Genomic DNA, 11,136 nt, shown 5'->3' on the forward strand with positions numbered 1-11,136 from the left:
GAAAGAGAGATTGTTGAGAATTGTGCTTAATTTTTTGGTACTATATTATCTTTGAGATGCTTCATAGGAAGCAATTCACAAGTGAAATAAATAATCATTTACAAGTGCTGCTTAATGTTCTTTCTGAACTTGTAAGAAAGCGATCCTTTAGTGCGGCAGTACCCATCAATTACAGCTGTACCTTGGTTCTTGAACAGAATCTGTTCCGGAAGTCCGTTCGTCTTCTGAAAATGTTTGAAAACCAAGACACGGCTTCTGATTGGCTGCGGAAGCTTCCTGCACTCAATCGGAAGCCGCAGAAGCAGTGTCGGACATTCGAGTTTCAAAGAACGTTTGTAAACTGGAACACTGACTTCCAGGTTTGCAGCATTTGGGAGCCAAAACGTTCGAGTTGCAAGGTGTTCAACAACCAAGGTATGACTGTATAGTCTTCCACCCAACACACACAGATAGAGGTTCTTGCTTGGAAGCAAGAAAGATCTTCATTCAGACAAGTAATAGTACAGGCTCAGCAGCAAACACAGTGCTCGGGGGGTCATGATTCAGGAGCAGGGCATGAGGTTCAGAACTGGACAGAAGTCACGCTGTGGCGTAGTGTGGGGGGTACAGGGGGGCCCAGCCGCACTGGGCGCAACATCGGGGGGGGGGGGCACGCTCGCACTTGCAGCTCTCTGCCCCTACCTGGCTCACTCACTCTCTCTCTCTCACTGCAGTGCTGGCTGTGCGAATCTGATCCGAGCCGCCGGGTCGCCGCCCACTGTGGAGGGGAGGGTGCCAGGTGTACAGTGCAGTGCGGTGCGGAGAGAGAGCGAGGGACTATCTGGGGGAGGGACAGGGGGGGGGGCGCAAATTACTTGCCTTGCCCCGGGTGCTGACAACCCACGCTACGCCACTGAAGTCACGAACATGTCCCAACAAGTTCTCCCACCCTCTGGCTGTGTTTTTAAAGACAATGCATCACCGTGTTTACTCAAGAGATTCTCTCCCCTTGTGAGAATATCAAGATTGCAAACACACGCTCTGTTGGGGAGGGTGGGTCATCTTCCATCTGTGATGGTGACGCCTGGTTCTAGGAAACAAAACTCACCCTCCTGCTCAGGCTGCTTTCCCGCCACTGCCGCTGCCTATTCAGCCTCCCCAGGCAGCCGATCAAATCCCTTGCCAGCCTTCATTGAGGCTTTCCACTTCGCAGTAAAATCAGAATGGGAAGCCAGAATCCTTGTTTCCTTTTCCAAAATGACTGAAATCTGGATGGATCCTTATAGCAATTTCATCAGAATAAATTCAGGCGTGTAAGCATTATACGTATGATGGTAGACTTTATTGTTCTTCCTCTGGTCAACCAACAGCAGCCAGTGTTACCCTTCCCAAAAAAAACCTCTTAAAAAAGGTAATGTTCTATGTACTGAGGCTCTGAAACTGTTTCTTTGAGTTCCTGGAGGAACAAGAACATTTTGTTATGTTCCAGTCGTAGTCAAATGCCTCAGCCTAGAGATTGCAGCTTTGACTTTTGATTTTTAAGAGGACAGCAGCATGCTTTTTGACAGCAAGGTAAACTATAATAAGATATTGTCCTCTCTATCATCAGAGGGGAAAAATTACAAGCTTCCAAAAAGGGGAGGGAGAAGCAGTATTGCGGGCAAAACAGCAATAGAGGAAAAACCTGCTGTGAAGTATTTCATTTTTGTGATTCTTTTAACAATTTACAGAAGAAATAGCACATAATGGAAGTTTGGTTTTCTTATGGGAGCCATAAATAAAATAGTGGTATAATCAAAAGGACAGAAGAAGAAAGACACTTCTGATATTTAATTCTTATTTACGTTCACCTCCATAATTTATGGCTTGCAGGGAAACGTGGAAGGTTACAAAATACAATAACTCAACCTCCTGTGTGTTTTCCTGCTGCACCCTGCCTGTTAAAGCTTTCCAAAGCTTGAACCTGCTGCTTTAATTTACTGCTTTCTACCCAGTGATTAGAGTGGGGTTTGAAAAGGTCTTCAGAAAAAGTGGTGAGCTTTCCGTAGGATTTGTTACTGGAGCTTGTTCATCTCTCTGATCAATAGCGCGCTGCAAGTCTAGGTCTCTTGCATGGTCTCCTGAGGATGCTCACTTCAGCTCAGGGAACTTTCCAATGATTTCATCTCAAAGAGAGAGGTTTTCATGTAAAGGAGAAAGAGCAAAAGAATGTTTGTGTGTTGCAATGTGTGTGTGTGTGTATTCCTAGACACAGCTCTCTGCAGTTCACTAAAACCAAGCAATCTTCCTCCAAGCCACATATTTAGTACATTGAAGTCACAGTTAATTAAATATTTCAAGTGGAATGTGCGCATATTTAAGAACACTGGAATCTGCCTTATACCTAACCAGGCCATTGGTACATCTAGCCCAGTGTTGCAGACACTGGGGTGAGCGACTGAAGAATCTCAAAGGTGTTCTGGAAGTCATTGCTCTTCCCAGAGATCCATACAATCTGTCCCTGCTGGGTAGGGAGAGAGAAGGAGGTGTCAGAAAGAGACATAATGAAAAGGGGGTGACATAAAGGAAATCAGAGAAAGAAAAGGCGGCATCTGCTGCTGCCGGAGCCAGCTTGCTCAGCACCCAGCATGCTGTTCTCAACACATGGTCTGGAATGTGATCCTCAATTGGAGGAAAAAGATCCCTGGTCTACACTAGGGCTGGGCAATATCTGGTTTTCAACATCGCAATATATCACCAGCTAAACATCACAATATACTGATATATCACAGTGTCTAAAATAAGGATGGAATTATGTAGAGGCATTGACTGGCTTCATGGTTTTTCCCACATTGTGATTTTTGCATAGCGCACACACATTTTATGATTCACAATATATTGCCAGGTCAGAAATGATGAAACCAATATAATGATATGGACTTGAAGCCAGTTTGGGACAATATATCTCCCAGCCCTAACATGATTCGCGATACATTGCCAGGTCAAAAACTATGAAACCAATATCACGATATAGACTTCAAACTGGTTTTGGACAATACATTGATATATTGCTGAGCCCTAGGCTACACTGACTGGCAGGAGCTAACGAGATTTTGGGGTGATATGGGGGCAGGGAGATAGTTTCCCCCATGCAAAACATGTGGCTTACTACTAACCTATAAACCTGCATTCACAATAAAAACAGATGAATTTCAAGGATGTCCAAATACATACATTTCTTGGTTGGGGTGTCTTACACCAATGAATGCTGACAATCCCATTTGGATGACTGTCAACATTCACTAGTGTATTGCTGAGCTCTCGGGTCCTTGTGAAATTCAGCTGGGAAGATGGTCAATATTCACCAGATTTTGGACATTAGCTGTAACATCTAAAATTACTGAACCGTATAAAGAGTGAAAGGATGAGCTGTAGGGAGGATTAAGCTATGTCTCACCTTTCAGAATGATTGCCTACTGTAGTAGATTATAGATTATAAAGCTGTAGCTTAAAGCATAAAATGGAGAACATGAATGGAGTTTGATTTTGTGTGTATGGCAGCTAAAGGAAACGATAAACTATACTCCACCAACGTACTCCTTCCAATAATGAAATATCGACAACCATGACTGCATAAATTAAGATTATTATTATTATTTGCCTAATACTCCTATAACAAATATTAGATCTTGGCTGTATAATTTTGATTTTTCTTTCACAGAATTTAAGGCAACTATATAGTAATGCAAAGTGCATTAGTTCCATGTGGTTTGTGCACAGAATTCCACCCCCCCCCCACTATCAGTTGAAGCACTTATATAGATTTCACTGCTAAACAGTGTAGGATTTATAGAATAGAATGATTGCCACTGATCTGCTCCAGGCTAAATGGCAGATTGATGGTTTGTTCCAAGGACTACTTCAATGAGGCAAATCAGGGTTCTTAGCAAAAACGGGACTGGAATGAACTTCTCTGATATCTCTAACCCAGCTGGAAATGATGGTGGTGACAATCCAATGTGGGTTTCAGACGTTGGGCTGGTGAACACTGGGATTTCATGGAAATTGATCATGGGTTTCTTCAGTGAAATGAAAAGTAATGGCGGACAAGTTTCTCTGATAACTTGCCTACCCCTAATGAGGGAAGTGTTGGATGTAGTCAGCTGGGCACAGTGAGGCAGCTGATTTGGGGTGTCATGAAAGATAAGCAAATTTGTATTTATTGATGGCTCTAGTTGGCAGAATATTCTAACAGAGAACGGCACTGAGAATATTTATAATCACATTATATCCCATTGCCAATCTCTTTGGGTTTCTGAAATAAAGATACTACAATGCAGTTGGGAAGAAAAAGCTAAATCATTATTTTTACCCCCTCCCTCATGTTTCAGTATGATGTCAATGAGTGGGGAACCCCCCCAACAAAACTTACCTTTGTACAAGGCAGTGAAAGGAATTTACTTGCTGATAAGGCTTCAGCCCAGGGTATCTTTCTGCGCCCCACCCTATTTGCTATTTTTCTCTTCCATGTAGAATTATTTGTGTTGATTTTCCTTTTGGTATCTCATTCACCCAATGAATCATTCCAAAGCCAGAGAAATATCATAAGATGCACCTGTTTTGACGAGAGCTGTCTCTCTTCGTTATAAGTTCCAGAGAAATCAATAAATATAACACTGATAGCAGCAATCATTTACATTTACCTCAGGAACTTTCCCTTTTAATCCAAATAGATAGATTTCTTTCAAGTTTGCCAGGGAAGCTATCATAAGCAGATAAGCCAAACCCTTCACAAGGAGAGCGAAGGAGGAGATTGTAAGTAACTGATGTCATTTGGCGTAAGACGCTAGAATTTAAACTTGGCAATATTGTGTGTTCACCCTATAGGCATTTATGAGCACCATCTATAGGCATTTACTGCACCATTACACTGTAAATTGATCACCTCACACAGATGCATGTTTTGTGAAGATTATGATATTGTAAGAGGCAGCCATTTTGTTGTACATTCAATGGCCATTTGTCCATAAAACCAAACAGAACGCAGTGTGTGGTCTCGAGCCATTTTAAAAGTGTTTATACCCTGCATGGTAGAGATACTGTTAAAACAAAAAAATAAAGAAAGCAAGCAGAGAAAACGAACCTTCAGTTCACTTTGTGCCAGGGACTGACAGGACTCTGATGAGTGTGTGTCTGAGGCATGGAGGCTGGGGACTGACCAGCAATTTATGGGGTTTGGTGCCACCCATGAGGCAAGAGCAAGGGATGGGGTAAGAGGATGAGTTAGAGCAGCCAGAGGCTGAAGTGAGGGCACAGGATGTGTCGGATGCAGAAGAAAAGGCTGTTCTGGCAAGGGACAGACCAGTCAAATCCCTGCTCTACTTTCTCTTAGAACCAGAAGTACCCCATCAGATGAGGGCACATAAGCTGAGGCAGGGGGCATTGTAAAGAGATAAAGGCTTCCCAGGAAATGACATATAATGAGTTAAAGAAAATGTTTTAAAATACTTTTATTAAAAAAAACAAAACCCAGAAGCCTTTTTACTGGGTATAGTAGGCAAAGAGATTCCAAAAAAAGATAAAAGATTGTTCATGTATGCAACAACAGTGGCAATAATCCTTTTAGCCCCAAAATGGAAACAACAAGAAGTACCAACGAAAGAAAAGTGGCAGATGAAGATGATGGACTTTGCGGAACTGGCGAAGCCGACGAGAAAAATCTGAAACCAGCACGATCAAGTATTCCAGAAAGACTGGAGTAAATTTATCCAATATTTGAAAGGCCATTGTAAGCAATTAACAACACTAGCAGGGTTATCTGAAGACTTGTAATGAGAAATTTTTTACTTTTCTACATTTATTACATTTTGAGGTATTTTGTAATAAGTTATAGTAGAATTGGAAAATATATAAAATACTGTAATATAAAGGTTACTTTTAAAAGCCAAGAGGTGGGAGGGAAGGAAGTCAACAGGCTCTGAAGAGCCAAAGAAGTAAAGTGGATAATAACGATGGAAAATTAATAAATAATAATAATAATAATAATAATAATAATAATAGAATTACTATCAGCCATGTGCCTTCCTTAGTTATGGGGTGCTCAGGATACTTTGTAAATACAATGAATGAACCAGCCCTTGAAAAGTTTTGTAGCTCTGCAGGCTAAATGGCAGATTGATGGTTTGTTCCAAGGACTGCTTCAATGAGGCAAATGGGGGTTCTTAGCAAAAACGGGACTGGAATGAACTTCTCTGATATCTCTAACCCAGCTGGAAATGATGGTGGTGACAATCCAATGTGGGTTTCAGACGTTGGCCTGGTGAACACTGGGATTTCATGGAAATTGATCATGGGTTTCTTCAGTGAAATGAAAAGTAGTGGCGGACAAGTTTCTCTGATAACTTGCCTACCCCTAATGAGGGAAGTGTTGGATGTAGTCAGCTGGGCACAGTGAGGCAGCTGATTTGGGGTGTCATGAAAGATAAGCAAATTTGTATTTATTCATTTGTAGTTTCATTACATGCAGGGAGAGAGGCATTTGTGGGATTTTCTTTCTCAGACTTAAAAAGAGTGGCCTATAAAAAGGGTGGCCTTCTATATTATGCATCTCGAGAGGGCATGAGATGGTGACATTTCTCTCTGCCTCAGGCAGCAAAATATTTTGGGCCTGTCCTGTATGTGACCTACATGTGACTCCCAGTTTGTGAGGAGAACAACACCCAGCTTGAACATTCTCTAGAAACTTCTGCAATGCATAGGTTTCTTATTTGCAGTCATGCAGGACTTCTTTGACAGATGATTTGGAAAAGGTTCTCTCAAGCTAGAGAGCCTGAAAACAAATGGGCTAGAATGCATTCAAGGTGTGTAACTCACTATGAATGCATGAGAAAATACAGTGGTGCCTCGCAAGACGAAAAGAATCCGTTCCGCGAGTCTTTTCGTCTTGCGGTTTTTTCGTCTTGCGAAGCAAGCCCATTGTCAGATTAGCGCTATTGACAATTTAAGGGCTAAAAACGGCTTTTTAAGGCTTAAGGGATTAGCAGTTTTGCTGCTAAAATGCTTTTAGCAGCTTAGCGCTTCAGAAAAAGGGGTTTTGGAGTGGAAAAAAAAAAAATCAAAATTTTTCGTCAATTTTCGTCTTGCGAAGCAACCCCATAGGGAAATTCGTCTTGCGAAGCACCTCTGCAAACGGAAAACCCATTCGTCTTGCGGGTTTTTCATCTTGCGAGGCATTCGTCTTGCGGGGCACCACTGTAGTCTGCAATAAACATACCTTCACCACAATGTGTTCTGCAGGTTAAATTTGTGGTTTTTGTAATCCGCTGTAAGCCATTAACACAAATTAAAGAAGTAATGTTGGTGAGAAAAGAACGTGCAACTTCTTTAAACAAAATGGTAGCCAGGAGTGGGATGGAATAGAAGATAAATAGGTGTGTGAAGTTGTAGCAAAGGAATTACCACTCAGTGTAGCTCTGCTTGTTTTGCTCTCCAGGGCTGAGAATGGATGACACATAGTCCTATTTATTTACATTTATTTTCTGTTTTGAAAGACAGGCAGAGAAGCAAAATAATATGAGAGCCTACTCAAATGCCTGCTAAATTTCCCCTTAAATTGAATTTCTCATTTTATCAGAGAGCAATACTTGCACTGATGTTAGACAGGCAGCTAAAAGGTCAACAAGTTCCCTTGGTTGCCTTTTGTCAAGGGTTTTTGACTTGTCTGTGAATAAAGATCTCCCAGGAGGGAGGCAGACCTGAATTTCCTGTCATCCTGAAGACAGCAATGAATTTGAAAATGTTACAAAAAGCATAAGGGACTTCCAGCACACCTTCAAATGCTCTGTCGATGCCAATAGCCTCTCATGTAAACATGTACACAGAGTTGTTTTGGATTTGTTCTGTCAACTTTTGGTTGTGAAACAAATTGTTGTACAGCTGCCCACCATGAATGAGAATGAGCCTCGGATGTTTTTCATTACTGCGCTGAGATTAATAAGAACACAGAAGCGACGGTGCATTGAGCTCAGAATCCTCTCGCTGACAGTTCACAGGACTGAAGCTTTGAAAGAGAGAATATTGTGAGACCCGGGACACTGACAGAGCAGGCTGGTTCCTAGGGACCATTGCTAGTTCCAATCTGCCTAAGGCCACTCTTTGCAAGACACAGTTCTTGCTTTCCGTATTCCTAACATTTTCAAAGACAGTGTACTGGCCCGCATTATGTGCATATAATGCACAGCTTGTACCTTATTTTGAGAAAGCTTTGCTTGTTTTCCAGCTACAGGACCAGCCTTATGATGAGGCAGAGGGAGGCAGCTGCCTCAGGCAGCAATTGCTGATGTTGTGAGGAATGGCCAGAGCTACAAGTGCCATGTGACCTACTCTGTACCCCGCTACCCTAGCCCGCTACCTTCAAAGGCAGTGGAAGAGACAATGCTTTCACCAGTACTGGAGCAAGATTCAACCACCAATCCATTTGGCTTCTGTGTGTGCCTTAAGGGAGGGCGCCATCTTGCCCATTGACCAAGGCAGCAAAATGTATTGAGCTGGATCTGTGCAGCTGTTCTTACCGTGCACCTTTGTAGCTTAACACGGATCTGGGGTGAATGTGGCCAAACAAACCATGGTTAGGGAAGGATGCTAGGTTAGCCCAAAGCACCAGGTCATAGCTGAAACAAATCAACGTTCATAAGTCAACCACAAACCATGGCTTATTGTGGTTTGCTGGCAGTAACTGAGACATGATTAAGCAGCAGTGTTATGCATGTTGGTGTTGCCAGCACTATGTATGTTCGATGCCAGTCCTCTTTTGAACATTCCCATATGCTTTTGCCCAAAACCCCATTCCAGTCCCAAAGGAGCAGAGATGCAGTGAGATTATTACATGTGAACATACCAACTGGGTACAGTAAGTGAAGAACAGGACCACATTTGCCCATTCTGTGCCCATCCTGCTCTGATTTCCGAATGTTTGCTGTAACCTCTACACGTCAAAGATCAAAAGTATGATCTTTACTCATAAAAAGCAGGGTGTTGTGGCCCATCCCAGATAAGGAAGGCACATGTCTGATAATTAACACATTATGGCAAGAGAAACACAGCAGCTTCCATAGCCCTTCCTGGTTCTAGGAGACAGTAGTCTGGAGGAAGGTATGGAATCCACTGACCTGTCCCTTACCTGACCCGTCCCTTCACCTTCCACCATATTCTGCCCGCCTTCCTCCGCCTTGGACTGCCCTGACTCTCCCTCCTGTCGTGCAGCGAGTGGTGCTTTGGTCTAAACCACTGAGCCTCTTGGGCTTGCCGATCGGAAGGTCGGCAGTTCAAATCCATGAGATGGGGTGAGCTCCCTTGGCTCTGTCCCAACTCCTGCCAACTTAGCAGTTCGAAAGCATACCAGTGCGAGTAGACAAATAGGAAGGTAAATGGCATTTCCATGCACTCTGGCTTCCATCACAGTGTCCCGTTGCGCCAGAAGCGGGCTTAGTCCTGCTGGCCACATGACCCAGAAAGCTGTCTGTGAAAGCTGTCTGCTCTCTCGGCCTGAAGCGAGATGAGTGCTGCAACCCCATAGTCGACTTTGACTGGACTTAACTGTCCAGGGGTCCTTTACCTTTTTTTTTGTTACCTACCTCCCTGGCTCCTGCCTCGGGGGTGGTGTGACACCCCATAAATCACTGGCCCCCTCTTCTGGGTCACTCCCCTGGTCCCCTGCTTCCTCCACACACTCTTCGGAGCCCTGCCAGTCCCTGTCATAGGGGGAGGCGTTTCACATGCACAGTGTCTACACCACGGGTCAGCAGCCTAAGGCCCATGGGCCACAACTGGCCCACGGGGGTCGTTTTACTGCCCCCAAACTGAGCCGCCCGCTTGGCTAGTCCCCATGCACTGCCTTAAACCAGCACAGCGCGGTGCAGGGACTTGCTTCCGTGGGGCCGGAAAATGTGTCTGCACAGACGCAGATGCCAGAAAACGTTTCTGCACAGACGCCTACGCCGGAAATCGCGGGCGCACGCAGTCACGCGTGCCCGCAATCCAGCCCACAGAGGGGACTCCGTGGCAGTGAGTAAGCCTTGCTGACACCTTGTCTACACAGATACAGAGTAAGGCAAACACATGGAGACCCGAGCAGGAATGCAGTAGCACTACCCTAATGCCCCATCGCGAGTTGACTGTAATGAGATTGCTGAGAATGGGGCTAAAACATATAATTCAGCAAGGACCACCTTATTCATTCATGCTGATTAATTATATCTACTCTGCCAATCCTGGCATTACCAATGTAATGAACAGACAATGTGAAGTTGCAGGTGATGGGTTGCACTAATGTTAGCCATACTTGGAGCAGACTCAGTGAAATTAATGGACATGACTAAGTTAGGTCCATTAATTTAAATGGGTCTATTCTGAAGGTAACTTAGTTGGATGCAACCTATTACAGAGACTGATGGCCACCGAGTCCATGCCATGGCAGAGGCTCCATATAGAATGCTTTGCAAAACATGATCTGTACCTGTCCATTTTCTGTCAAAGCATCCTCCTCTGACTGCTAGGCTGCTCACGTCCTCTGCTCAGCGGCTGCCACTGTACTTATTAACTGCATTGATAGTTAACTTAAAACAGCCTCAGATCAGGAATCAAGACAAAAAGAAAAAGCTGTTTCATCCATGCGGTGTGTTAATCTTTCCAAGCAGATCATGAATTACATTCCCGAAAAGAGCGACACGGCAAGAGTTATCGTTTTCCTTCGGACCTGGAGAAAGTTCTATCTTTCTGAGAGACAAACCAGGGAAGGCTTGCTAATCATTCATTTTGGTTTCAAAATTCACCGTTGTCAATATCATTAATTAGGTGCATTATACAGAAGTCAGGTAGCTTATGGAGAAGTACGAGCATTCGCATTAGAGGAAGAAAATGCATGAGGACAAGAGTTTGCCTCTGCTTTCCAGCCTCTGCTTTTCGAAATCATTTCAAGATACAGTGGTACCTGATACTTAATTCGTTCCGGAGGTCCGTTCTTAACCTGAAGCAACATTTTAGCTAATGGGGCCTCCTGCTGCTGCCACGCCGCTGGAGCATGATTTCTGTTCTCATCCTGAAGCAAAGTTCTTAACACGAGGTACTATTTCTGGGTTAGCGGAGTCTGTAACCTGAAGCGTATGTAACCCGAGGTACCAC

The 11,136-nt window shown here is 43.8% G+C and overlaps 1 long non-coding RNA gene across 3 annotated transcripts in view; it reads left to right on the forward strand.

Moving 5' to 3' along the window:
• LOC310660091 overlaps positions 1-11,136 on the forward strand; it is a 37,590-nt gene that overhangs the window by 6,908 nt on the left and 19,546 nt on the right. The window contains exon 4 of one of the 3 annotated variants that reach the window (XR_014503169.1): positions 10,653-10,893. The exons of 1 other annotated variant lie outside the window; for it this stretch is intronic. This is a non-coding gene — a long non-coding RNA (uncharacterized lncRNA). Of the gene's footprint in view, positions 1-6,606; positions 6,830-10,652; positions 10,894-11,136 lie in introns of those variants that run through there. One more of the 3 variants, XR_014503170.1, reaches the window with a different exon arrangement.

The sequence above is a fragment of the Podarcis tiliguerta genome, assembly GCF_965153285.1.
Source record: "Podarcis tiliguerta genome assembly, chromosome: 11".
Classification (NCBI taxonomy): Eukaryota; Metazoa; Chordata; class Lepidosauria; order Squamata; family Lacertidae; genus Podarcis; species Podarcis tiliguerta.